Raw genomic sequence first — 23,774 nt, 5'->3', positions numbered from 1 at the left:
TGTCAACACCCATGAATGTGCATTAAGCTACAATATCTGGCAGGACAGTTTTCAGACTGGGGCTTTCTCCAAATAGACCTTTTTTGCCACAAGGCAAAACACATATTGCCCACGTTTTGCCTCAAGAGTATGAGAGCTGGGATATATCCGTTATGCCCTTTGGTCCACCAGATTTCTTTATACTTTTCCACTGCTGCTATTGAGCCCTGCAGTGTTGATGAATCTGAAACGGTCCAATGCCATGATGATTCTCATTGCTCCTCAGTAGCCAAGACGGTGGTGGTTTCTAGAACTGCTTCACCTGTCACTAACACCAACAGGAAACTGCAATGCTGGCTGAATCTTCAGTCGTGAATGCAAGGGAAGATAACTTCACCCCAACATACAATCCTTGAATTTGGCAGTATGGTTGCTGAGTTCTTTTATTATGGTCATCTATATGTACCTCAGGATTGCAAGAATACTCTTAAAAAAAAAAAAAAAAAAAAAGTCAAATGTTCCTCTGCTAGAAGTTTCCACATATTTGAATGGGATGGATTTGTAATTTGGTGTCTTCAAAATGATCATAACCCAGTTGCCTGTCAAGAAGATGTCGGTGTTTTTTAACTTCTACATTTGACAAGATCAAATCTCCAATTTTGTTCTACAAATGTTCACATTGCTGCCATGATGGCGTACAGGAGAGGACTTAACCATATGTCATTCTTCACGATTCTAATAGTTAAAGGCTTGCTGGAGGGTTGCTCCAAGACGACGGCCTTCTCTCCTATAGATACTAAATGAGGTGCTGTTCAAATTAATAGCGCACCCATGTAGCCAATGATAAGGCCGCATTGCAGCAACTTTCCTCAAAGGTAGCTTTGTTTGCATAAGTAACATCAACTAGGTGGATCAGTGAACTTTAGGCGTTGATGACAGTAGAACTTTTCAGTCTTACACCACAATAGAGTAGTGTTACGGGCACACCCTACTTTTCTACCTAAGGTAGTCTGATTTTCATACAAATAAAACATTTCTATTCTGGTATGTTTAGTAACCCCTCTACTCCAGCAGAGAGATCTCTCCACTCACTTGGTGTTAAGAGAGTTTTGGCATTTTACTTCTGTGGGTAAAGACATTTGCAGAACGAATCTGCTTTTCCTCTGTTGTAGACCTTGCTGTACTTGGATGACATATATGAAACAAACTATAGCTAGCTTGATGGTTTCCTGTATAGCCTGTTGTTACCAACTAGCTAACAAGCCACTTTCTGGTAGACGGTGAGCACATTCTGCACGAGGAAAGGTGGTTACTGCTGCCTGATTGAGAAATGACAGCCGCCTTTAGGTATACACTTGCTATCCTGTTCTATGTGTATGACGATCCTACGATGCAGAATAAAATGTTACTTGTAACCTAGTTTTGCATATTGTGTGTTCTTATTAGTCATAAACAATTCTTCTTTCTCGTTTATCAGCATTTCCAACAATAAATACTTTAGTGATTTAGACACTGTCTTCCAAAAGGAAATGAGTTTCCGTGGCAAAGTGTCAGTACGATACATGCTGGGAGATGGAAGCTGATGGTTCAGTGAAGGCCTAGTCTATCTTTTTTTTACCTTATGGGCACTTGACCTAGCAGGCACTCTTTTCCTTAATTTTCTCTTGTATAATACAATGATCTAGAGGTTCCTGTTATTAATGCAACATATTTTTCAGCTGGGTGCTGTAATGCAGTCTTTTTAATGTTTTAAATTATCTATTCTAGAGAGAAGCATTCAGTAAAAGCTGGCCTGTCTGTATACTTTGGAGATGAGACGTATTTTTTGAATTTTGAAGTGTTTATCTACAGTTCAAGTTATACTATAATGAAAAGATTAAATTTCTGTTACAAGTTCCTCACAAGTAAGAAGGAATATTCTTAGTTTATGACTTCGGTTAGGATCTGTAAGTACTATTTCCCTATTTGGTATCCCAGGCGCACCTCACACCAGCCTCCAAAATGTAAGAGAAAACAATAATATTTTACATTAAAAACATTTTCAGAGGACATTCCGTAAAACACATTGTACTAGTTTTATGTTTCTTACCTGAAGGAATGTCAAACGGAGGGATATGCATTTTAGATAAAATCATTGTGCTGAGCAACTTTATTTGGAAGCCTGTGCTGACTCCTTACTGCCCAAGCCGAGGGCTCTTTCCAACATGTCTGCTTGTTTAGTACGTTTACCTCGGGTGCCTGTTAGTACATTTATTTTCTCGAGTAATCCACGACCTTTTTGCATCTGAGAGTTTTGTCCTGCGAATTGGCCTCTCGCACCACCTTCCGAGGTTAAGCTTGTGCCAAAAGCTGCCTCATTCAGAGAGTCCCTTTTACTCATTTGCCAGTTATTTGAAGTTGATTCTTACCACATAGCCATTAAGTGCTTTGGGCCTGGAATCCCCATGCAGACCTTCTCTAGATGTGATGGTCTTAAAACTAGGCCACTCAGGTATTACCGGTACTGGGCCACTCGGGTATTACCGGTACTGGGCCACTCAGGTATTACCGGTACTGGGCCACTCAGGTATTACCGGTACTGGGCCACTCAGGTATTACCGGTACTGGGCCACTCAGGTATTACCGGTACTAGGCCACTCAGGTATTACCGGTACTGGGCCACTCAGGTATTACCGGTACTGGGCCACTCAGGTATTACCGGTACTGTTCGCAATCTTAATTCCCTTCGTATTGATTTCAAATTATTCATTATTTTTAAGGTTCACTCAATCAGTTGTCATTATTCTTTTTGCATTTGACTTTTGGACATTACAATATGGTTACAGCAGATCAAGGAATAGGCGAAGGAGGGTAAAGAAATAAAGTAGACACACAAATACAGAAAGGTGAAACGAAAAACGGGGCAGACACAGGAAATGTAATTTAAAACAAAATTGTTCTTGCTCCAATCTTCGTTTTAAAAAAGAAAGAAATGGAAGGCCTGCTGGGTAGAACGCCAAGATTGGTAAAGTCCTGTGATATTGTTAACGTCCATTCGGAAAAAGATACGTACTTTGGTCCATTGGGACTCGAGGTTGCTCTGGCGAGTATATCCGGATTGCAAGAGACAGCATAAGTAAGCTAAACGTATGATAAGGGAAGTCTTTTAGAACAGTTGGAAATATCTACAGAAAACTTAGTTGTTAATCCATTCATTTTGCCTTGTTCTTGGTGACGAGAATGATAGTGATGCCTTGGAAATCAGGTGTAGCCTGAGGAGACCAGTTGTGCTGAGATGGGCGGAAAGTGAAAGTTTGTTGCTACATGTGGAGGGCTGAACCCCGTCACAGCTTAGATGCAATGCTGCTTGTCATACCGTGCAATGGTGAGGGGGCTATACCTTTCCCTAGCGTGGAATTAATATATCAATATGAGAATCCCTCGGAATGATTAGAAAATATATGTAATCGTCTGCACGATGGGGGTAGTTGTTGAGGACTTCTGAGGACGCGAAGACGCCCAGAGAGTTGAGTAGAGCTCAAGAATGGCAGACGTGTATTGCAGGCCATTTGCTGATGACTTGCAGAAATTAATATACGCTGTGTTAGATACACCGATTTTAAGCAGTACTGTATCGCAATAACATCAATTGAAAGAAATTAGGAGACAGAACAGTTCAGAACTTAATTTTGTATTAATGTAGATTGTGCAACATGCTGGTGTTTATCCTTCTCACTGTAGATGGTTGGATTACAAATATATAACAGAACTATCAGTGCGTGCTCCTAATAGCAAAAATATGAGAACATGTAATGCTTGTATGGAAATGTGCACTTGCTTTAGTTAATCAGAAATTAACAAAGTGTGTATAAAAACAAAGAATAGATGGTGAGTTTTTAAAACCACACAACCTCTTCTAGTTTTGAAAAGGCCTTGTGACCCAGCATAGAGCTTGAACCAGTCCTTAAGAATGCCTGGGTGTACTGCTCTACCGAACAGCACGTTTCTTAGTCCAAAATGCTGTTCATTATAATGAGCAACAGTGATTGTTCGGTGGTGGCCCCTATACACTTCTTCATAAGACTAAATGGAATTTCAAGTCGTAAATTCAGCTTTAGCGCTGATCAGAGTGACGCTAATGACTGATCGCATTTCTAAAGTGCTCAGGAACCCAAGGGGTTTCCCAGCGCTGGTCTTATGAAGTCCTGTTAACAAATGGACTGAACTTAAGCTTTTCGAGGAGTCAATAAGTCTGTCAGGGAGGAACAACCCCTTGCCTATGCAGCTGGAATTTTGAGATTTCAAAGAGTCCGGGATTTTTTGCTGCAAAGATCTCGGACATCTTAAATTTAGAAGAAAGATCGTCTGATGCCAGTTGGAGGCATTTAAAGGCATGGTAGTCAGCCTGTCTTAATGCATCTACGAGAACCATAGAATGGCTATGCTGCATTGTACACCGTTTTTGATATTTACTTTGCGTTGTTACTTTACTGGTTGGTGGTATTGATTGTTGCTGTCTGTGTGCTACTGCCAAAGGTAAAACGTTCCTGCTCAATTACACCGGAAACGTGTTTAAAGCAACAGCTTAATGTTGTTTGGTTTTGTGCCTCGCCCCAGCACGCTTGCATACTTGTGAAGGGATTGCTGCAACCCCAGTTGCTGCAAAACCCCATCAGAGCACTGCATTAGGACCCAACCACTGCTTAGACACTTTCAGAGCCAGATTATCACCTGCCACTTCCGTACCAATTTACGGCACAGTGCTTTGTCCCCTTAAACCACACTACCAACCATGCATTACACTATCTCCCCATTCCAACCAACACCTCCAAAGCAATGCTGGGCCATACTACTAATCCTGCACTGCCATCTCTTTGTCCCATGCTACCACATCTAGGACAGTACTGCCCTACTACAGTACTGCATAGCCACCACTGACCTACAATATGTCCAACCCTATCCGCACCACCTTTTTCTGCTGTCACCACCTAGCACAATACACTGCCTCCTCATTGCAGCACGTTAAGACACACACGTCCATATTTGAATCCTGCCACATAAAACAGCCCTACCAGCATCATGCACAGCAACAGTCTAGCACACATGAACTTCACAAACATCCCAATAGAGTAGCGCCTCGGTATACCCCAGCATCCGCACTATCTCCTTCACCATTACGCTGCCATCCCACCTCAGTCTTACATTTCTGCCAGCCGAGCATTCCTAGCCCACAATCCACAAAAAAAGACACTACTGCCCCCCAGTACTCAACGACTATCCCGTAATCCCACTACCACCCAGCAGTGTTGTTTCGCCTAACAGTACGACAATACCTCCCTATAGATACACTACAAGAAGAGCTCCACCATTCGCCATTGCTGCACTCCTCCTGCCCAGCATTGGTCTCTCAACACACTGTGACAAACTACCACTGCATGACACATCAATAACAGCCCACAGCAAGAGCCACTCAGAAGCCTCTAAACTAAGCTGAAAAACAAAAACGTCATGCTTAATTCACAAAAGACTTTTCCTAAAAGAACCTGACCTATTAGATTTGTTGAAGTGTAGTACCAAAAAAGTATTCTACTTGAACCAGAAAACATTACTTTCCAAAATTCAGATTTGAAACACCTGTCAGGTTCCGTGTGAATCGAACCAATGCCTCCAGATTATCAGAAAGAGACTTTCATATATATATATGTGGATTTAATCAGGAAAGCAGGTATTGAAGTCCTTTAATTCATGTTTGGTATTATCCAGGTTTCCATACAGTCGGATCTTCTTCACCAATTAGCATCCTTGTCTATGTAAGTAATGGCCAGGGCAGTGCATCATGTTGTAATCTTCAGGGCAGCCACACGGATGGCTCCACCCATATTTTGTATACTAAGTGTGCTTTGGATGCAAGTTACAGTGCAGGTACACTCTGGTACACATCTTTTGGGTAGGTCGTTGGAGAATCTTTACTTGCTGCATCACTTCAGTTGTATATGATTTTATATCCTTCCATAGAGTTTAGAAAAATGCTTGTATAGAAGTACTCCGCAAAGTGTCTCTTCTATTACTGGTCCTACAACAAACCTTTCTCATTTCACGAATGCTCCTTGTATATCTAGAAACATGGTGTAGATGGAGAGAAAATTAACAAAACTAAAAGACGTTGATGTGTTTTGGAGGTGGAATCAGCGCTCTGGATGGGACGAACTGGTGCCTAGATCTTCAGATGGTTACTTATTGTAGTGACGTGTGTTCTCAAAGTCCACTTTCCACCAAACTTCTGTTCATCTAGCGCAAGGAGAACCTCGTACAGTACCTGATGGATGTCTGATGAATCTGGGACAATTTCATCCAAAGCCGACATCACTGATTTTGGCTATATTATTGGAGAAGGAGGGGGGGGGAGGGCGGGGGCGGGGCGGAGGAGGCATTTTAAGGTCCATGAGAGCGGGGCCTAAATATAAACCTGTGAATATGTGCCCACACTAGCCGTAAATCGCAAATTAGTAGCATGTGTTCCTCAACACATGGGCTTTATTCTGTGTTCAGCGTAATCTCTTTAAAAAAAAAAAAAAAAAGTAATTCTGTTTTTTTGTATCAGGACCCTCAGTTTTAGTGAACAGAGAACAACATCATTTGCCTTTGCGTGGGCAAACAGTTGCTCAATATTGAGTATAGGAAGAATAAACAGTCCGTCTGCACCTGACACTTAGACAGTGTCCCAGCAGCAGCATATGCTTTGACCAATGACCACATATTATTTCAAGTACAGTCAGTGTCGTTCCATATGTGGGCTATGTTAACTTATCTCTTTTTTTGTAGTGTAGAAACATGAGTAGCGTTTATCTTGTGTTGTGATGTTTGTTTTAAGAAGCAGTTATTTTCCTCTCTTTCTTCTCCTTTTAGATGTGGCAGTCAATCCATCTCCGTTGCCAAGAGGATCATTTTTTTAAATGGAGGAAGTATTCGCGTCCGTGTAAAACTGGCGGTGCCGAAGAGTCGCCTGTAGTCTGTGCCTCCAGAGTTGACACCGGAAATCAACACGGCCCTCGCTGCTGGCTGTGAACCCCGGACTGCGGCAGGGATGCAATTAAAACCTCCTCAAATTCAATCTGCCAAACTGAGGACACCCGCCTGGGATCCGCACCACGCGCCGTATCCATTCTGCTCCAGGCTGATGCCCAGCGTGGGTGTCGATTGGCTGCGTTTGTGAACCAGAGCAGTGTTTGGAAGGGAGATTCCTGGGTGAAATGCATTTCACACGTGTTTTTAAAGTTTCATTCCGGCACGAAATGTGTTAACCTTCAAACTATATGCGTATAAAATTATATTATTGAGTATGTAACTTCAAAAGACTTCACATTTCAATGAACTGCCCATCAGAATTTTTTTATCTGGGTGACGCTGCCTCGTGGCGAAGGTGCGCAGTGTAATATTTAGAAAGGGCCAGCTCCTGGCGCCCTCGCCTCTTGGGCAACATTAAAACCCAACATCGATCTTTGGAAGCCGTCTTCCCCATGTTTTTGTCCAAGTACCCTGTGTCCATCTAGTACAGAAGTACTTTTGATTTGTTATTCGTTCTCGAAGCTTCCGAGCACTGCCAGAATCATCGACCCCAGTAATAAAGGGAGGGGGGGGGGGGGGACACGCATTTGTTTGTACAACGGTACTCCTCCACTTGCTGAGGTAGAGCGGAGGTGCCTGTTAAACGTGTGCCCGGTCACTGATGCTACAACTGAATTTGTAAGTTTCCGGGTAGGTTTACACCTTCGCACCCTTTTGAGGAAGGAGTGGTCCACCCTCTGCTTGCTGGCAGCCGCCACCTCCACGGCCTTTGGTTTCTCGAGTAGTGTTTGCACGGCGGCCCTGCGCCCTCCCGCCGGACGAGCCCGCAGCGCGGCGCGCAGATGGGAAGGAGGGCGCTCCCGCCTCGGCTCTGGATCACGGCCTAAAAAGAATAGTTTTTAATGTTTCATCTCAAGCTCGGTGATGCGGTTAATGTAGACACGTGTGCACTCTAATCAGCCGCCACTTAGAAAGACCAGTAATGGGAAAAGGCCGATCGCTCTTGCAATCCCCCTTCTTGTTTTTCTTAGTTTGATTTCTTAAGGCTGCGATTTATTTACTGATTATTACGTATATGTGTGTATCGGACTTTAACTGGCTGCTGTTGAATTTTGCATACCAGCATTAAGCAGAAACTTTCAATCTGAATACATTGGTGCCAGATCAGCCTCTTGCCCCTGGCTCACCGGTTTGGAGTCGGAAGCGTGAAATGTTACTCTGGAATGAATAAATTGTAGGAATCTTAACCATGCACTTGGCCCTTTTACTGTGTAGGAATTAGTGGTGAATAAGCAGCGGCCCCTCCGGGTGCTGCACTGTGATTGAATTTCCAAGCGAGGCAAGGTGCTTAGCGCAATAAACAGAATACATAATAGAGGGACGAGTCTTTTTCGTTCTGGATTATTTTTTGATGCTCCTACCATTACAAATATCCTCTTACCCACGCTGTTGCCAGTCTTGTGTGTTGACGCAATACTCTGTTTTGTAGTAGTTACATTGTACAGGTGTGCATGCCCCTCCTCGATGCCTCTCTATATTCGCTCTTGCCCCAATCAGTATCGATCCATAACACTCGAGTGTTCTGATTTTATCAAGTCAGATGACCCGTCCTGTGCTCTTTTTAACCCTCTGCCCCATAAATAGTTACATATTCCACACACACTCCAGTGGGTGCCCTATGACATGCTGAGGTGAGATAAGAGCAGCTTGCAGAGATCTTACTGTGCCAGCGCTTTTCAGGGGCTAATAACTAACGTTGGTGGTTAATGCACCTAATGACGAGATCTGTGATGAGTCTGATTACAGTTTTTACCTATGATAAAGTTCAATAGAGGGTTAAAATTGCTGCTGCAAAGCACAACGTGCAACATTCAGATCATAGATTTGGATTTAATGTAGATAGCTTAGTGGGTTACTGCTGTTGTTACAGGGATCCTTTTTTACTTTGAGTACATAAGTTACAAGCCTTTAATGTAAAACATTGAGCGACAGACTGGCACCTAAACACTGCACACAAATTGCGAGGCATACATGTAGAACTTTTTTTTTTTTTTTTCCTTCAATCTTTCGTTATTCTGAAGTTGCTGAAAGGCGTTCCTTTGGATAGTCGCAAAGTATTAATAGCATGACACCCAAATCATTGTTACGTTTCAAATACTGAATTTATGGGGCACATTTACTAGCACTTAATGCCTGGTTTGCATCACAAAAGTGATGTAAACCTAGTTTGATGTGTTTTGGGGTTTACTTTCCAGCGCAAATTACAAAATGTGGTGAAGAGTAGCCCTAAAGTAACACTTTGTGCTACTTTGCGTCAAAGAGGCCTACCATGGGTGGTATATGGATGTTTCAATGCATCCATCCAGGGATTTTGACATAACTCCATAGCTAATAACTTTGGAAGGCAGGGATTTGCATAAAAAAATTGGTCCTCCTTTACGTGGGTGGAAAGTTGGATAAAAGATTTATTTTCTTCAAACCGTTCCAACTTTAAATGTGTGCTGTACAGTGCAGTACATATGCAAAGTAGTAAAGTATTAAACTTTGCCAAAGCATAGAATTTATGCCGAAAGGATATCCTTCCAGTATTGTACCTCTGCTTGGGTGTGTGCATTGGTGCAAGGCAGCCTAAGATACACCAGCACTAGCAAAGGGAGTAGTAGCACCATATGTTAGTAGTTATGCAGTTGTGCTCTCTCCTTTTCATGCGACACAGCACAGCAACTTTGGTTACAGTGCTCTGGAAAACTTAATAAATCTGCCCCTTAGTTTCTCCAGATCAAACACTCTTAACATATAATGCCTACCAGTATAGATGACCTGTAAACTAACATTCCTTATACACTGAGTTATCCACTTGCATGACTCATTGTCGCCGTATAATGTGTTTGTGATGTAAATTCTCTGACACTGCATTTTGAGTAGTGCTGGAAAATAAACACAAGAGAGGAGGCACCATTGGCGGGTAGTAGCGAGGAAATCCACGAAGGAGGACATTGGTAGACGTGGCATCAAAGATTGTCACACGGAGCACCACCAAGTCTAAAGCAGGCCCAGATCACCTGAAAAAAGATATGATGGAGGGACTATTACTGTTTTCTTCAGGATTGTTCAGGGTCATACTAAAGTGGGCTCCTAAGTGGTTCAAAGCTTTTGCTCAGCAGTGGACAAACTTTCTCATCAATGTTCTAGAGCAGGAGATTATTTCATCTTAATTGAACGTCTGACCGAAAAATGGAGGATGGTTTAAGTCACCCCTAAACATTAATACATAGATGCTGTCATTGGCTAGCTTGATTTTTAAACAAAGTACCCATCAGCGGTGAGGTTCCACTGCGATCATTGTTGCTTTTCAGTAGCTATGTAGGCCTTTATCTCATCCAACAAGATAATTTTGGCTCTTACGCTGACTTCACAAATAATCATAATTCAACTGGGTAGCCTCCAGTTCTGCTCTCCAATTGAGGGATGGATTGGTGGCAGGCCGAAAGTGAATGAATGCCACATTCCTAAAATTATATGCAAACAAAACTGAACTCTTGACTTTGAGCACCAACCCTTTGCGTTATGATGGCACCCTGTGGCCCTCCGACCTAGGGAACCGCCCACTTACTGATCAAAAGAAAACCTGAGTCCTTGGAGTTCCTATAAGTTCTGATCCACGTTACATACCTGAGTGGGGTCATACCTTCCCGTTTTTCGATATTCTGACTAAAGTAAATTCTCCCTTTTTTACCTGTTTAAAAAAAAAAAAAAAAAAAAAATTGACAGTTCTCGCTGCCTTGACACGATCACGTTTAAACTATTGTAATACTCCATTCCACACTCGCCAGGGTTATTGCCTGGGAAAGTTCAGCCTATCTCAGACCCTGGCTGACCATGGTATTTGCACGTTCTGCAGATGTGATCATATCACAAGGTCACACATTTGTCTGCACAGACTCCGAAGAGAGAAACATATACCGACCCCGTTTATTGCCCACAGGGTATTTTATGGGCTCAAAAATTAGAATTAAAAACATCTGGACCTGCTTGCTATTTCGCCCCACGTTTGCTGTTCCATGTGCAACGAGTGAAGAAGATTTGAGTTGGCAGCTGATCCTTCTGTCATTTAGCCTCAAGTGCTGCACCTCATTATCCCTGAATATTAGATCACTACAGAAGCATCTAGCTTTTAGATGTGCCCTGGCAGCCTGTTTATTTTGGTAATTTTAAAGGTTGCTCTTTGTCCTCTCAGTTTTAGCTCCTAAGCGTCATGAAACCTTCAGATGTCACTTTGTACTCTAAAAATAAATAAATAAAAAATGTTTTGGACTTAAAGTCTCTCAGTCCGTCATAAGAAAGACAGTCCTCTTCCATTCACGTAACATCCTATCCTCATGCCACATTTTTATATTTGTATCACCACATCCTTGAAGACTGATCAGTTTTCTGTGTAATACGTGCCTTGAACAGAGCGCTTCTTTGAATTTAAAACTGATTCAAACCCCTTCACTTTATCATCATATTTACTAACAGCTAGTGCTTAATTTGTGCTTGTTGTTTCCGGTGCTGAGCACCAGCACTTATTTTTGAGGGCCGGGCTTATTCTTCGGCCTCAAGCATTTGCTGCGAGCAAAAGACACATATGGGAAAGACGGATGAAGGGAACAACGAAAAAGCGTCACAAAGGGAGAAAGTAGAAAGCTGCAAGAGTGAGCTGAAGGACGGGGAGTGGCTGTAAATGGATTGAAGAGGCCCGAGATGGCTTCAGGATTACGCTGCCTCAGTATTCCATGTTCACACATTTAATTGCAGAGGCCGTGAGTTTAAGTGGGGGGCTTTGGGCACCGGCACCTTTTTAAGTACAAATTAAGCACTGCTAACAGCATGCTGTCCCAGAAGTGTTGTGGCATAAAAGACTCATACCTAATGTTGTGGGCTCACGAACATCCCAAAGGAGTCTGTGATTTTTTTGCTCCGATGCACTCAGGGGCCACCCGAGAGTGAGAAGCCAAACATTCCCACCAGGAAAGGAAGGAGATGCAGTTGCTTTCTTGTAACTACCCTGAATTTTCTTTCAGCCATTCTTCCAGCGGAGTTGGAAGTTCTTGATACTCTAAAAAACAAAAGAGCCTCCTCCAAACAGCGACCATAGTGACGCTGATTCTTCTTCTTTTTCAGATGATCCTATTTCAGTTAAAGAAGCTCCCATCGCCACAAGTAAAGGTTTTTCCTCCATTGAGCCTGGTGAGGAAAAGGCTGCTGGTGTAGAAGGTTCTGGCCTTCCAGGCATGACTTAGGTTGCCACTTGGCCAGTTGTCTATCAGCACCACCGGTATTTCACTCTCCTGGCCCGTACGAAAATGAGCAAAATCACGTAAAGCTGGTATTTTATTGCCCTTATCTGTACATACCTCAAACAGCAAATCTAATGAGAAAACATTCTAGAGCTGGGTTAACGTCGCCTGCCTAATAATGAAAGTAAGCAGCCAGGAAAGTCATGTTACAAATGAACACATTATATTTTGTCCTATTTAATATCATGTCCCTTTGTACCCTCTTAAAACTCCAACAAGTGGCCAGTACTTTTCTTTTGGAAAGTTTGCAACCCTATGTATAACCTCTGACAAATCTCAACAGGGGTACTTCTGCAATTGCAGCTCGGGCACCTGTGCTAGTCCAGGCTGTCTACATCAGCGACTCAAGTCTCTAGCCTTGGACTCAAACTCAAAACAAATGTTGCTGTGCAGACCCCATGACCCCAGAAGGTCCTGCCCCCTGCATTGATATGGGTGCTGCATATGGTGACTGACACTAGTAGCACTGACAACAAGTTTGATGGTGATCTTTCTTCAACTACTTAACATAATTAAAGTGACTAGGTATAGGATTTCCCCTCTTTTATCTGGTGATGAGACCTCAGTCGTGGCACTTCCTAAATGTAAGACCATCTAGAGATGGAAGAAGCTTTCTAACTCCGACCTTGATGCACTATATTTCTGATGGATACTTCTAACTACAGATTCTTCATCATACAATGTCCCCAAGTGCCAGACTGGATCCAGAGACTTTTGTAGCAGTGTGCCCACATACCGCTGAGTAGTTTTCCGTGTGGCTCCACACTTCCCAGAAAGTGATGGAGCCACAAACACCACCCTGCACTCTGATGTCCGTTCCTTTCTTTCTGTGTTTTCTGACACAGAGCCTGAGCTTTGTTCTCAACTTTGTTAGTTTTTTAACAACGGCAAGGTGATCCGTAAATCCATTTGAACCTATTGTCCAGATGGACAGTATAAAGGGATTGATGCCATTGGCAAAAACATTTTTTCATCTACCAGTTTGGCACTGTGATCCATAAGTGCAGTCTGTCTGTTGGGCTGCTACATACATGCCCATTGGAACATGGCCAGTGAGATTTTGCTGACAGTTGTGAATGATCTGAGGACCTCTTTGGCTGGGACCACACAGGACAAGGCTGAGTATGTTTTGCACACCAGTTTGGGCTCCATAAATTGCATTGGCAGGGCAATCAGTACCAGTGTTGTCCTTTGCAGACATGTCAGAATGAGGTCAGCCATATTCTACTGCAATGTACAATACTCACTCTTGAGCATGCCCTATGTTGATCTCGTAGCGGAGAGAAGGTGGACTTGGAATGCTTTAAAGACAGCAGAGCTTCAGCACACTTTTTGGGACTGTTCTTACCTGTTGAGCAATTTATACATGAGTTCTGGAAAATCATCCCCAGTCCTTTTGGGTCTTTGGAGGCAGATCCAGCATGCAATGCATGTGTCACCAGGAGCACCATTCCTGCAGCTCTTCTTCCCCTGCTACAACGGCCAACAAACAGCTTCAATTTGCTCTTTGTCCCCCTGACAACATCCCTAATATTTCTCCAACAGCGTGTATTTCAGCAGAGCTTCTGTCCATCCTGCTACAGGAGTTGGGCAAGTTGGTCTACAATAGTCCCATAGAGAGGGTGTACCAGAATTGAAGCTAGATGTGGGTTGTTATTCCCCTGATTTCCTTGTCCTGAAAAAAGGCCGGGACCTCAGCCCTGTCATGGACCTCTGACACCTGAACGCCTTTTTGTGGAAGGGCAAATTGAAAAATGCTTTAATTGGCCCAGATCCTACCTGCTTTGCAAGTGAAGACTGGTTGGTGTGTCCTTTGACTTGCAGAACATTTGTATTCATGTACTTGTCCATGAGTCCCTTATGAGTTATCTGCGGTTCTAGGAGGGCAGGAGAATTTTCAGTTTTCCCTGCTCCTATTTAGCCTTCCCAATGCATTTCAAGTGTTCACAAAAGTGATTACAGTGGCCTCTGCCCATCTTCGAAGGTCAGGAGTTCCTGTATTCCAGCTGCTCAATGACTAACTGCAGAAAGTGGACTTGTGGAAAATGGCAAAACTTTTGCCATTGTTGGATTTAACTATAAACGGACAGAAGCTCCACCTTATCCCCTTACCGAGGCTTCCTTACATTTGGGCAATCCTGGGCAGAGTGGAGTTCAAGGCATTTCTTCAGGAGTAACAAGTCCAGAACATTTGGGCTATGAACCCAAATTTTCAGACTTGATCCCAGATCCAGATGGGGTGGCTCTGAGGCATCTTAGCCTCATGCATCTACCTTGTCAACTATGATTGGTGGCACATACAAACCCTGCAGTGGAGCCTGAAGTTCTAGTGGGCCCAGAGTAAAGGTCGCTTTTTTGTCATTGTCCAGGTCTCAGAGGACACTGCTCAAGATCTGCAGTCATGGCTGGCCAGCACTATTTGTCTTGTGGCAAGCCCCTCTCCCCCACCCAGAGCTGTCACTGGTGATGGACGTGTCACTTCTGTGCTGAGGGGGTTCATCTTAGGGTGGTGGACATCTGAGGGCTCCGTCTCCAGTGGAGGGACAGTACCACATCAATCTACTGGATTTGTAGGCCATTCATATGGCCCTAAAGGCTTTCCTACTGTCCATCAAGGGGACACTGGTGCAAGTTCTATTGGACAGCCCCAAGAGAGATTGAGCAAGTGCAAATTGACTACATTCAATCTGCCCCTAAAGTGGTGGATTGTCATCCTCCCCACAAAATGCTCCTCCATGAAATCCATTTATGCTGATAAAACAAATTTGGGACCTGGTGTGATACCCAAGACACTGACTCCTTAAATGCAAAGCTGTTGGGCGTCCTTTTGTTTATTTTATCTTTAGCCAGCAAGGCCTTGAATTGGGTACTGTAAACGGTTATTTGTTGCCCTTTTGTAAATTACCTGTTGTAAGATTTATTAAAAGTATCTCTCAAATGTTCCCTCCCAAGCCATTTGTGATGTCATGGTGAAACTTGAACTTGGTCAAGATATTCCTCGTGTGTATACCCTTCAAGTCTATCCATAGCTGCTTGCTTGTCCCGTGACCTTGAAGTCTGTCTTCCTCATATCAAATTAATCAGCTTGTTGCATGAGTGAACAGGCAGTACTGTTGGTGCAACCCACGTACACAGTTTTTTTTGTTGTTTTCCTTAAACATTTATGATAACACAACCATTGTATCCCATCTAAGAGGTCATCACTTACATCTTGTGCACCGACTAAAGCGTAGGAAGTAAAAAATGCATATAACATTGCACAGTATAGCAATAAGAAAAGTCAGGGCTTCACAAAGCACAGTACAATGTCCAATGTTCCGAGACCTCCTGACAAGCACAATGAGGAATGAAAAAACATATATCAATATAAAGCTAAGTGCAGAAAGATTGAGAAGAAAAAAGACAAATAGAAAGGTGGGAAATAAAGATATAACCAAAAGAAGAAAGCACAGAGAAACAATTCAGCCATCAAGTCGTCAACCTAACTGCAGATCGTGAGGGATGGCATGGAAGAAAAGCGTAGCAATTTGTACTCTCAAAGAGAAGTATCTAGTCGTCCGATGGCCTGAAATCCTCGGACTCCAAGAATGTGCGCGGTGGGGCCCAGATGTCTCTCAGCCTAGATCCCTCAGGCATCAGCTCCCAGTATAACATTAGCTGTTCTTGACAGAACGAAGCATCTTGCAGCCGCTCGCGACAACGGAGAGCAGGACTACGCCCCCAGCACATTGCGACCCTGCGCTTAACCAGCAGCAGTCCACTAATCTCCTGTGAGTGAGGGGAATCTCCGCCACATAACCCAAAAGGACAAGTTTAGGGGTATATAACAGTTTGAGATCGGTCATCGCCTCGATCGCCTGCAACACTTCTATCCAGTATTCGCACAGAGCAACACAGCTCCACGCTAGATGCAGAAAGTCTGCGTTAGGGGACCTGCATCTAGCACAACACGCATCAGCACGCAGACCCATATTTCGCAAGCTACAGGGTGTGTAGTACAAACGATGTAGGAACTTAAAATTAATAAGGTGCAGTCTGTAGTTAGGGGACAGCTCTCATATGTGCACAACATTTTTGCCACACTTTATCAGGAATGGTCTTGCCAATGTCCATCTCCCAGCGCACTTTAGCTTTAATCGCAGTCTCAGGTGCCTCACTCTGCATACAAGCATAAAGCTTGGTAATAACCCTGCGTGGGGACCGCGTTTGATACAGGAGTTCCAGCGCCTGGCACACCAGCTGCATCACATGGAAACAGGGGAAACGTGCGCGAAGCATCACGCTGATCCTAAGTACATAGAACCGGTGGAACGCAGTATCTCGCCCGTCCCTAAGCGCCTCCTCCAAGGAAATAAACACTCCATCAAGAAACCACGCACCCAAGGCGGCCAAGTTAGACTCACAAGGGAACTCACGCACACAGGCTTCTCCTGACAGCTGCATATCTGCAACATCCAACACCGGCATCGCAGGTGCAAAAGGCTCACGTACATTGGCATGTCGCAACAACGCAGTCCAAGCTCTCGCCGTACAATTCACAGTATCAACCTCACGCGGTCGGGGCCTAAAGGGGCTCCCGAGCACCTGCGGTAATCAGTCAGGCCACACAGCATCACTTTCAGGTGCCAAGTGAGGCAGGTATCTAGTGGGGTGCAGCCAAAAGTGCGCAAAATGTGCCCGAGCACATTGATAATAGTCCGGAGCAGCCAAACCTCCCATCTCAAATGGAAGTGTCAATATTTCCCACAATATTCTGGGCTGTCCACCCGCCCAAGCCAGTTTTATCAGGGCGGACCTAAGTCTCTGCAGAAAACCCACGGTTAAGACAAGAGGTAGGTTGACAACAGATATAAAAATTTGGGCAGAAGGACCATCTTGGCTATTGCAATGTGACCCGTCAGCAAGAGCGGCAACGAGTGCCACATCTCCACCTTGTCCTTCAGCCACATAATCGCCCTGCCGTAGTTTGCGGACCAAAGCGTTGCTGCGTCCCTACTCAGCCAGACACCTAAATAACGCACCGGGCCATCATCCCAGCCAATAGGGTATTCAGAGGGGAACTGTGCCGTAGCCTCAGAGGCAACACCACTGACTTGGACCAGTTGATGGCAATCCTGGAAAACCGTCTAAAGCACACTATTTCATCTAGCAGGGCATTGAGGTGACGCTGCGGATCGCGGACATATAAATCATCTGCATACATGGAAATTAATATTGGACTCCGTTGAAATGCCAGGCCTCTATGGTTATGATGTTGTCTCAAGCGCACCGCCAGCAGCTCCATTGCTATTTCAAAAAGCAGCGGAGAAAGTAGGCAGCCCTGACGAGTGCCCCTAGCAATCGAAAAAGGGGCAGAGATAGTCCCATTTACACGCAACCGAGCAGAAGGTCGCGAGTACAGCAGACGGATCAGCTGGAGGAATCTGGCACTCAGTCCCACCCAAGCCAGCAGAGCAAACATGTACGACCACGCCAGAGAGTCCAAGACCTTAGCATCTAGAAACGCTGCTTCCGCACGATCGTCTGGATCGATCGTACTGGATACCGCAAAGTATGTATGGGGATTGTGTAAGGTAGAGCGGCTCAGCACGAAGCCGGATTGATCCGGCAGCACCAGAGTCGGAAGCAAAGGCTGCAAACGAGCAGCTATCATCTTCACCAGAATCTTATTATCTATATTAATTAAGGAAAGTGGCCATTATGAATCGCAACTGCTCGAGTCCTTCTCGGGCTTTAATATAGTCACAATGAGAGCCTCTCGCAGCAAAGCAGGGAGGACCCCGGTCTCAAGCGCTTCCGCGGAGCAAGGATATCCGCATATTCCTTATAAAAGGACAGAGTTAAGCCATCTAGGCCAGGTGCCTTATCGCCCGGCAGACTACGAATGGCCTGGATCACTTTGTTCACCAAAAAAGGGACATCCAGATATGTCCTATGAGAATCCTCAAACCACAACTGGCTAATATCTGTAAAGTAGTAATTTGCCGCCGCAGAGTCCAACCCAGGAGGAAACGCGTAAAAGTCTGCGTAGAAATCAGTGAGGACACGCCTGATCTCCTCAGTGCTGGTATAACGCTCACCCGTCATCTCTGCAATTTAATTACTTGCCCACAGCCTGCGAAGCATATTTGCCAGCGTACAGCCAGCCCTCCCCCTCGTCGTATCTCCTCGCCACGGCGTGTCTCCCCAGGAAGCAAACCTCACACAGCGCCGCCACTTCATACCGTGTCATCGTGCCTCTCATGGCAGTCAAGAGGTCCCCGGACCAGCCCTCAGCTATAACGTTTTTCCATTTCAACAAGCTGTGCCTCCAGATCCGCCAGTTCCTGCTGCAACACCCTCAGCACACCATGCTGTTTAGAGAGGCAGATACCACGAATCCCCACCTTCAAAGCCTCCCACAGGGTTCCAGCTGAGGTCACCAACGACCGATTTTCTGCAAAGTAATATACAATAGCGTCACGGATCTCATCTCTAAATATCTGGTCACGAAGTGCACCGTGAGCCAGTCTCCACATAAAGGCACGCCCAGGACCCCCACTTACAGCAAGCTCCAGCAGAACCGGCGAATGATCCGACAGGGTGCGCGCCATATGCTCAATCAACTGCGTCCAAAGTTCAACATCCCTGGTAACTAGCCATCGATCAATGCGGGACCAACTACAATGAATGTAATTGACACAGGTGCCCTCCCTGGCAGCTCCGTGCTTTGCCCTCCATATACCCACTAGAGCCCCCTCAGCCATCACAAACTATAGGACTTTAGCAGCCACTACATGTTGCGGCCGAGCCAGGCTTTCGCGATCCGCCACAGGATCTAAGATCACATTGAAATCTCCCCCCCACAGCAAGGGCCCAGTGCTCAGTGATCCAATCAGCCGCCACACTTCCCCAAAGAACTCAGGGTCATCAGTATTAGGCCCGTAGATCTATACTAGTCTACAAGGTCTGTCCAGCAACATACCACACAACATAACATAACGGCCATTAGGGTCCGCAATAACCTTTTCGGTGCGCCACTGTAGCCCTTTTCGAAGCAAAATTGCCACCCTTCTAGCATAGCGCGAATACATTGCGACATGACACTCTATAATCCAGCCCGCTTTTATCCGATGTTTGGTGGCCTCGACCAAGTGGGTCTCCTGTAACATGCAAATGTCAATCGCATGGTGCTGTATAAAGGCAGACAGCAGTCTCATCTTCCGCCCATCATTCAGTCCGCGCACATTCCAAGTAAGGCAACGCACAGGTGTCACTTTCTGCTGTGCCATTTCAATATCCAATCTGAGCACACATCCTCCCATACCATCACAGCTAAAGCTTCAACAGCATGCATAATAAGAAACCGCAAGGAAGGAAGAAGGAAAGAAAAAGTGAGCCAGAAGCAGAACATTCCCAAACCCCACCCACACTGACCCCCAAAACGAGTCAGAGCTAGGTGAGGGGAAATAAACAGTTAAAAAAAAAAAAAAAAACACTTACCTCAATCCCGCCTCTGACACCACTGTGCCGCTCCTCTGCTGCAGGCAACGGCTCCCAGCCTGCCCTGCAGCCAAACCTGGCACTGCTCAGAGCAGCATCAGGATTGGCTGAGAGCGACCAGCTAGGGCACTCCCAGGCAGACTGGGAGGCAGTGCTTGCTCTCTCCAGCCGGCAAATAAGTGTTGGAGAGAGCCTACTGCACATCTGTTTTTGGTTGGCCCAAGGTGGCCGGCCAAACATACATGTGCACTGAGGGGGAGTACTGTGCACTCCCCCTCACTGCTCATCACCCCCGTGGCCCCGCCCCTTTACAAGAAAACTATAATAAACATGGTTTATTATTGTTTTCTTGAAGAGGTTTTGCAGCTGCCGCTGCTGGCAGGGGGGCAACACTTCTCTGCCCTAACAGAGGAGCCGCCCCTGGCCTGCTGCATTCTAAAACTGACCACAACCAGCATACCTTGATTACAAATAATTACCGATTTTGTACCAGTATAAATTATATTTCCATATATGTGTCCATTGCCATTGCCTCAAGGAGTACTGTCAACGTCCTAGCGTATAGTGTTATGGCGTATGATGCCACTACAGCTGTATGCTCAGCTTTGCTGTGGTTCCACTTGGTTGTGCGTCGTGAAAAATATTTCTGGCTTAAATTAGACACTGAGATGGAAATCAAAATGTGTGTAATTGGCGAAGTTCAAGAGCCTTTGCCTTTAGTAGTTCCATACTTTCTCGTCACGTTTTCTGGCGTGTTTTGCTTCCTACCCTCTTTCTTGAGTCACATTATCTGGCGTCACAGTTGACAGAGTACATGCTATCTGCCCGTGTACTTAGAAACTGATTCTGCAAGTATTAAGTGCTCTGTGGTTGACCAGTTTCACTTGATGTCTTTTACGTGAGTCGCAAATCCTTAAACGAGCATTGAAAGGCCTTCGAGGCAGATGAGACGTTTGTCATTCTGCTGAAGCTTCTTCCTCCATTCGTGCTACGGGGACTGAACGGCCACCTTTTATCTCACTGGACTGACGCTGCCTCTTCGGACGCCGATGACTTGCCGTTAATATCGATCAGCAGTACTCCTGCTGGGAGGGCGCGGGCTCTGGGGACGGATAGAGCAGAAGGCACGTTACGCACATCAATCAGCCCACTGCTGGAACATGACGGACATCAGAAGGCTCAAGTTTGCGACTAGAAAGCCCGAATGTTCGTGACTTTGAGTCGGATGCTGAATGACACGGGCCTTAATACGGGCACAGATGGCGAGGGCTGCTCTGCGCCACGCAGGAACGTGTCCCGGGCGCCCTGCCAAGGTGGCGCACTACAGGAGCGGCCTGGGGTTCCTCGCGACAGGGATGCCAACAGAGAGGGCTGTTTTCATGGTTTATGGATCCATACTCCAGAAGCAGATTGTGTGATGAGCAATAAAAAGCTGACAGGAAGCCAATGCTTCTCTCCTTTAATTATAATATAGTGTATGCAAACAGATTTGCATAAATGAATTATAGTCCGTGTACTCCACGGCTTAAGAAAGGCAGCCTCAAATAAGCAGACAATCTAAAGGAAATCATTGTTTGGGTCGATTATATTAAGTTACATTCCTTACACCTGCACACCCTGGGTTAGCCAGCGCCCTCGTATATGTTTAAAGCCGTCAAACACAACACAGTGCTTAATTTGTGCCTCTAGTTTCCGGTGCTGAGCACCAGCACTTATTTCTGAGGGCCGGCGCTTAGTTTTCTGCCTCAAGCATATTTACTGCGAGCAAAAGACACGTGGGAAAGACGGAGGAAGAGAAAAACGAAAAAGCGCCAGAAAGGGGGAAAGCAGGAAGCTGCAAGAGTGAGCTGAAGGGGCAGAGGGTGGCTTTAAATGGACTAAAGAGGCCCGAGGTGGCTTCAGGATTACCTGCCTCAGTATTCTGTGATCGCACTTTTAATTTCAGCAGCTGCGTGCTTAAGAGGAAAGCTTTGAGCACCGGAACCTTTTTATTTACAAATTAAGCACTGACACAACATGGACATCTACGGAAGGCTAAGTGCAGGAAAGCTGAGACCACCACAAGCTTAAGGTAGGAGAGCACCAACCAGGGAGGAGACGTCGCTGAAACGCACTAACTGAATCAAAAGTGTTATTTACTCAAAGGCCTGAAAGGGATAAGTTTCCCACTCGTAGTATCATGGCATCTGCATGCCCTGATGTCCCGCACATGCGCCTTTTCTTGCACGTGTCCTCTGACGTAGTCAAGGAAGGTCCCGCGATACCCTCGTTAGCAGGTGGTTGTAATGGTGATAATGCCCTCTGGCTTTCATCCTGGGTGTCTGATTCGCCCCATTGGATGTTGTTGATAGAGCCAAGTGCAAGTTCCGTCGCTCACACGGTGTAACTAATATACATGACTTTATTAACACAAATAAAAACGTACACCTTTTAATGCAGCCGCGCAACCTATTGGATGAAATGGGGAGTATTGTTTTTTCAGAACTCGTTTGTTCACTTTCAATTAAGGGAGTGATTGTTACTCATTTCTATGCAGATCATCCTGGCATCTATCGTGTAGAACGCATTAAGGGTGAATTATGTATGCCGATTTTCGAACCCGGCTGCTGTTAAATGGACTGACAACGCTTTACAAAGTGAAGGATTTAGAGATACAAATTGAAATCGGTTAAATGGATTTTTGCATTAATAATGTAATCTCATTACTATACTTTGAATGAACATTAGCATAGCCGTTCCCTGCGCAAAATGCTCGGGGTCTTCAAAAGCCTTATGAGATTAAAAATATCATCCATCTGTGAAGACCCTGACCAGGGTGCGGCTTGAAAGATGCCCTGGGGATGAGCTGATGCGTGATGCGTTGAACACCAAGGGTTGAGGCCCACAGGGCTTGTGGTCTTAATTTTTTAAAGCTGTGGTGTGTCGAAATAACAGAACTGCATTGACAGATTCGTTATTTTTTTTTTTAATCTTCAGTCCTGTTTTTTCTCTCAAACATGTTGCAGCGTTTAGTTAGTACATGTACCGTATTTTTCAGTTTTTTGTCTGGCCATTACTACTTATTGCTTAACTGGCTACTTCCGTATCACTTCCGGTGAGGTTATCACACCTGGTGCACGAGCACAGCTACGGAAAGGGGAGTGTTTCGACCGCCTCTAAAGGCAGAGCTGGACTTAGGGCCAGATGTAGGAAAGTCCCAAATTGTGACTTGCAATTTGCGAGTCCCTGCGACTCGCAAATTGCAAGTCGCAATTTGGGATGCAGAAAGGTGTCTCAGACACCTTCTGCGAGTCGCTATGGGGTCGCAAAGACCCACCTCATTAATATTAATGAGGTGGGTCGCAATTTGCGACCCCATAGCGACCCAGGGCACTCACAGGGATGGAGGCCTGCTGGGAACAGCAGACCTCCATGTCCGTGACTGCTTTTAAATAAAGCAGTTTTTTTTTTTCAAAGTGCAACCTGTTTTCCTTTAAGAAAACGAGCTGCACATGAAAAAAAATAAACCGAAACCTTTTGTTTCGGTATTTTTCAGGGCAGGTAGTGGTCCATTGGACCACTGCCTGCTCTGAAAAATTATTATTTGATCCAGTCACAAAGGGGAAGGGGTCCCGTGGGGACCCCTTCCCGTTTGCGAGTGGGTTACCATCCACTTCAAGTGGATGGTAACTGCGAGTCCATTAGGAATTGCATACCACTGCGACTCGCAAATAGGAAGGGAACACCGCTTCCATTTGCGACTCGGAAATGCATTTTGCGAGTCGGTTCCGACTCGCAAAATGCATTTCTACATAGCAAAGACGCATTTGCGACTCGCAAACAGCGATTTTCGCCGTTTGCGAGTCGCAAAGTCTTTGCTACATCTGACCCTAAGCGTGCTCTGGAAACTCAGCAACTCCCCACACACCTCTCCTCCCACACTAGCTTTAC

The 23,774-nt window shown here is 45.2% G+C and overlaps 1 protein-coding gene across 1 annotated transcript in view; it reads left to right on the top strand.

Annotated features, from left to right (window-relative positions):
• Positions 1-8,270, top strand: part of SEC23IP (SEC23 interacting protein) — a 216,400-nt gene extending 208,130 nt beyond the window's left edge. The window contains exon 20 of the mRNA XM_069239230.1: positions 6,865-8,270. The gene's annotated coding sequence lies outside the window, so the exon portion shown is untranslated. The remainder of the gene's footprint in view (positions 1-6,864) is intronic.
• Positions 8,271-23,774: the final 15,504 nt, after the last annotated feature.

The sequence above is a fragment of the Pleurodeles waltl genome, chromosome 6 (genome assembly GCF_031143425.1).
Source record: "Pleurodeles waltl isolate 20211129_DDA chromosome 6, aPleWal1.hap1.20221129, whole genome shotgun sequence".
NCBI lineage: Eukaryota > Metazoa > Chordata > Amphibia > Caudata > Salamandridae > Pleurodeles > Pleurodeles waltl.
The sequence above is the reverse complement of the archived record's forward strand: the minus strand, read 5'-3'. Positions and strand labels throughout refer to the sequence as shown.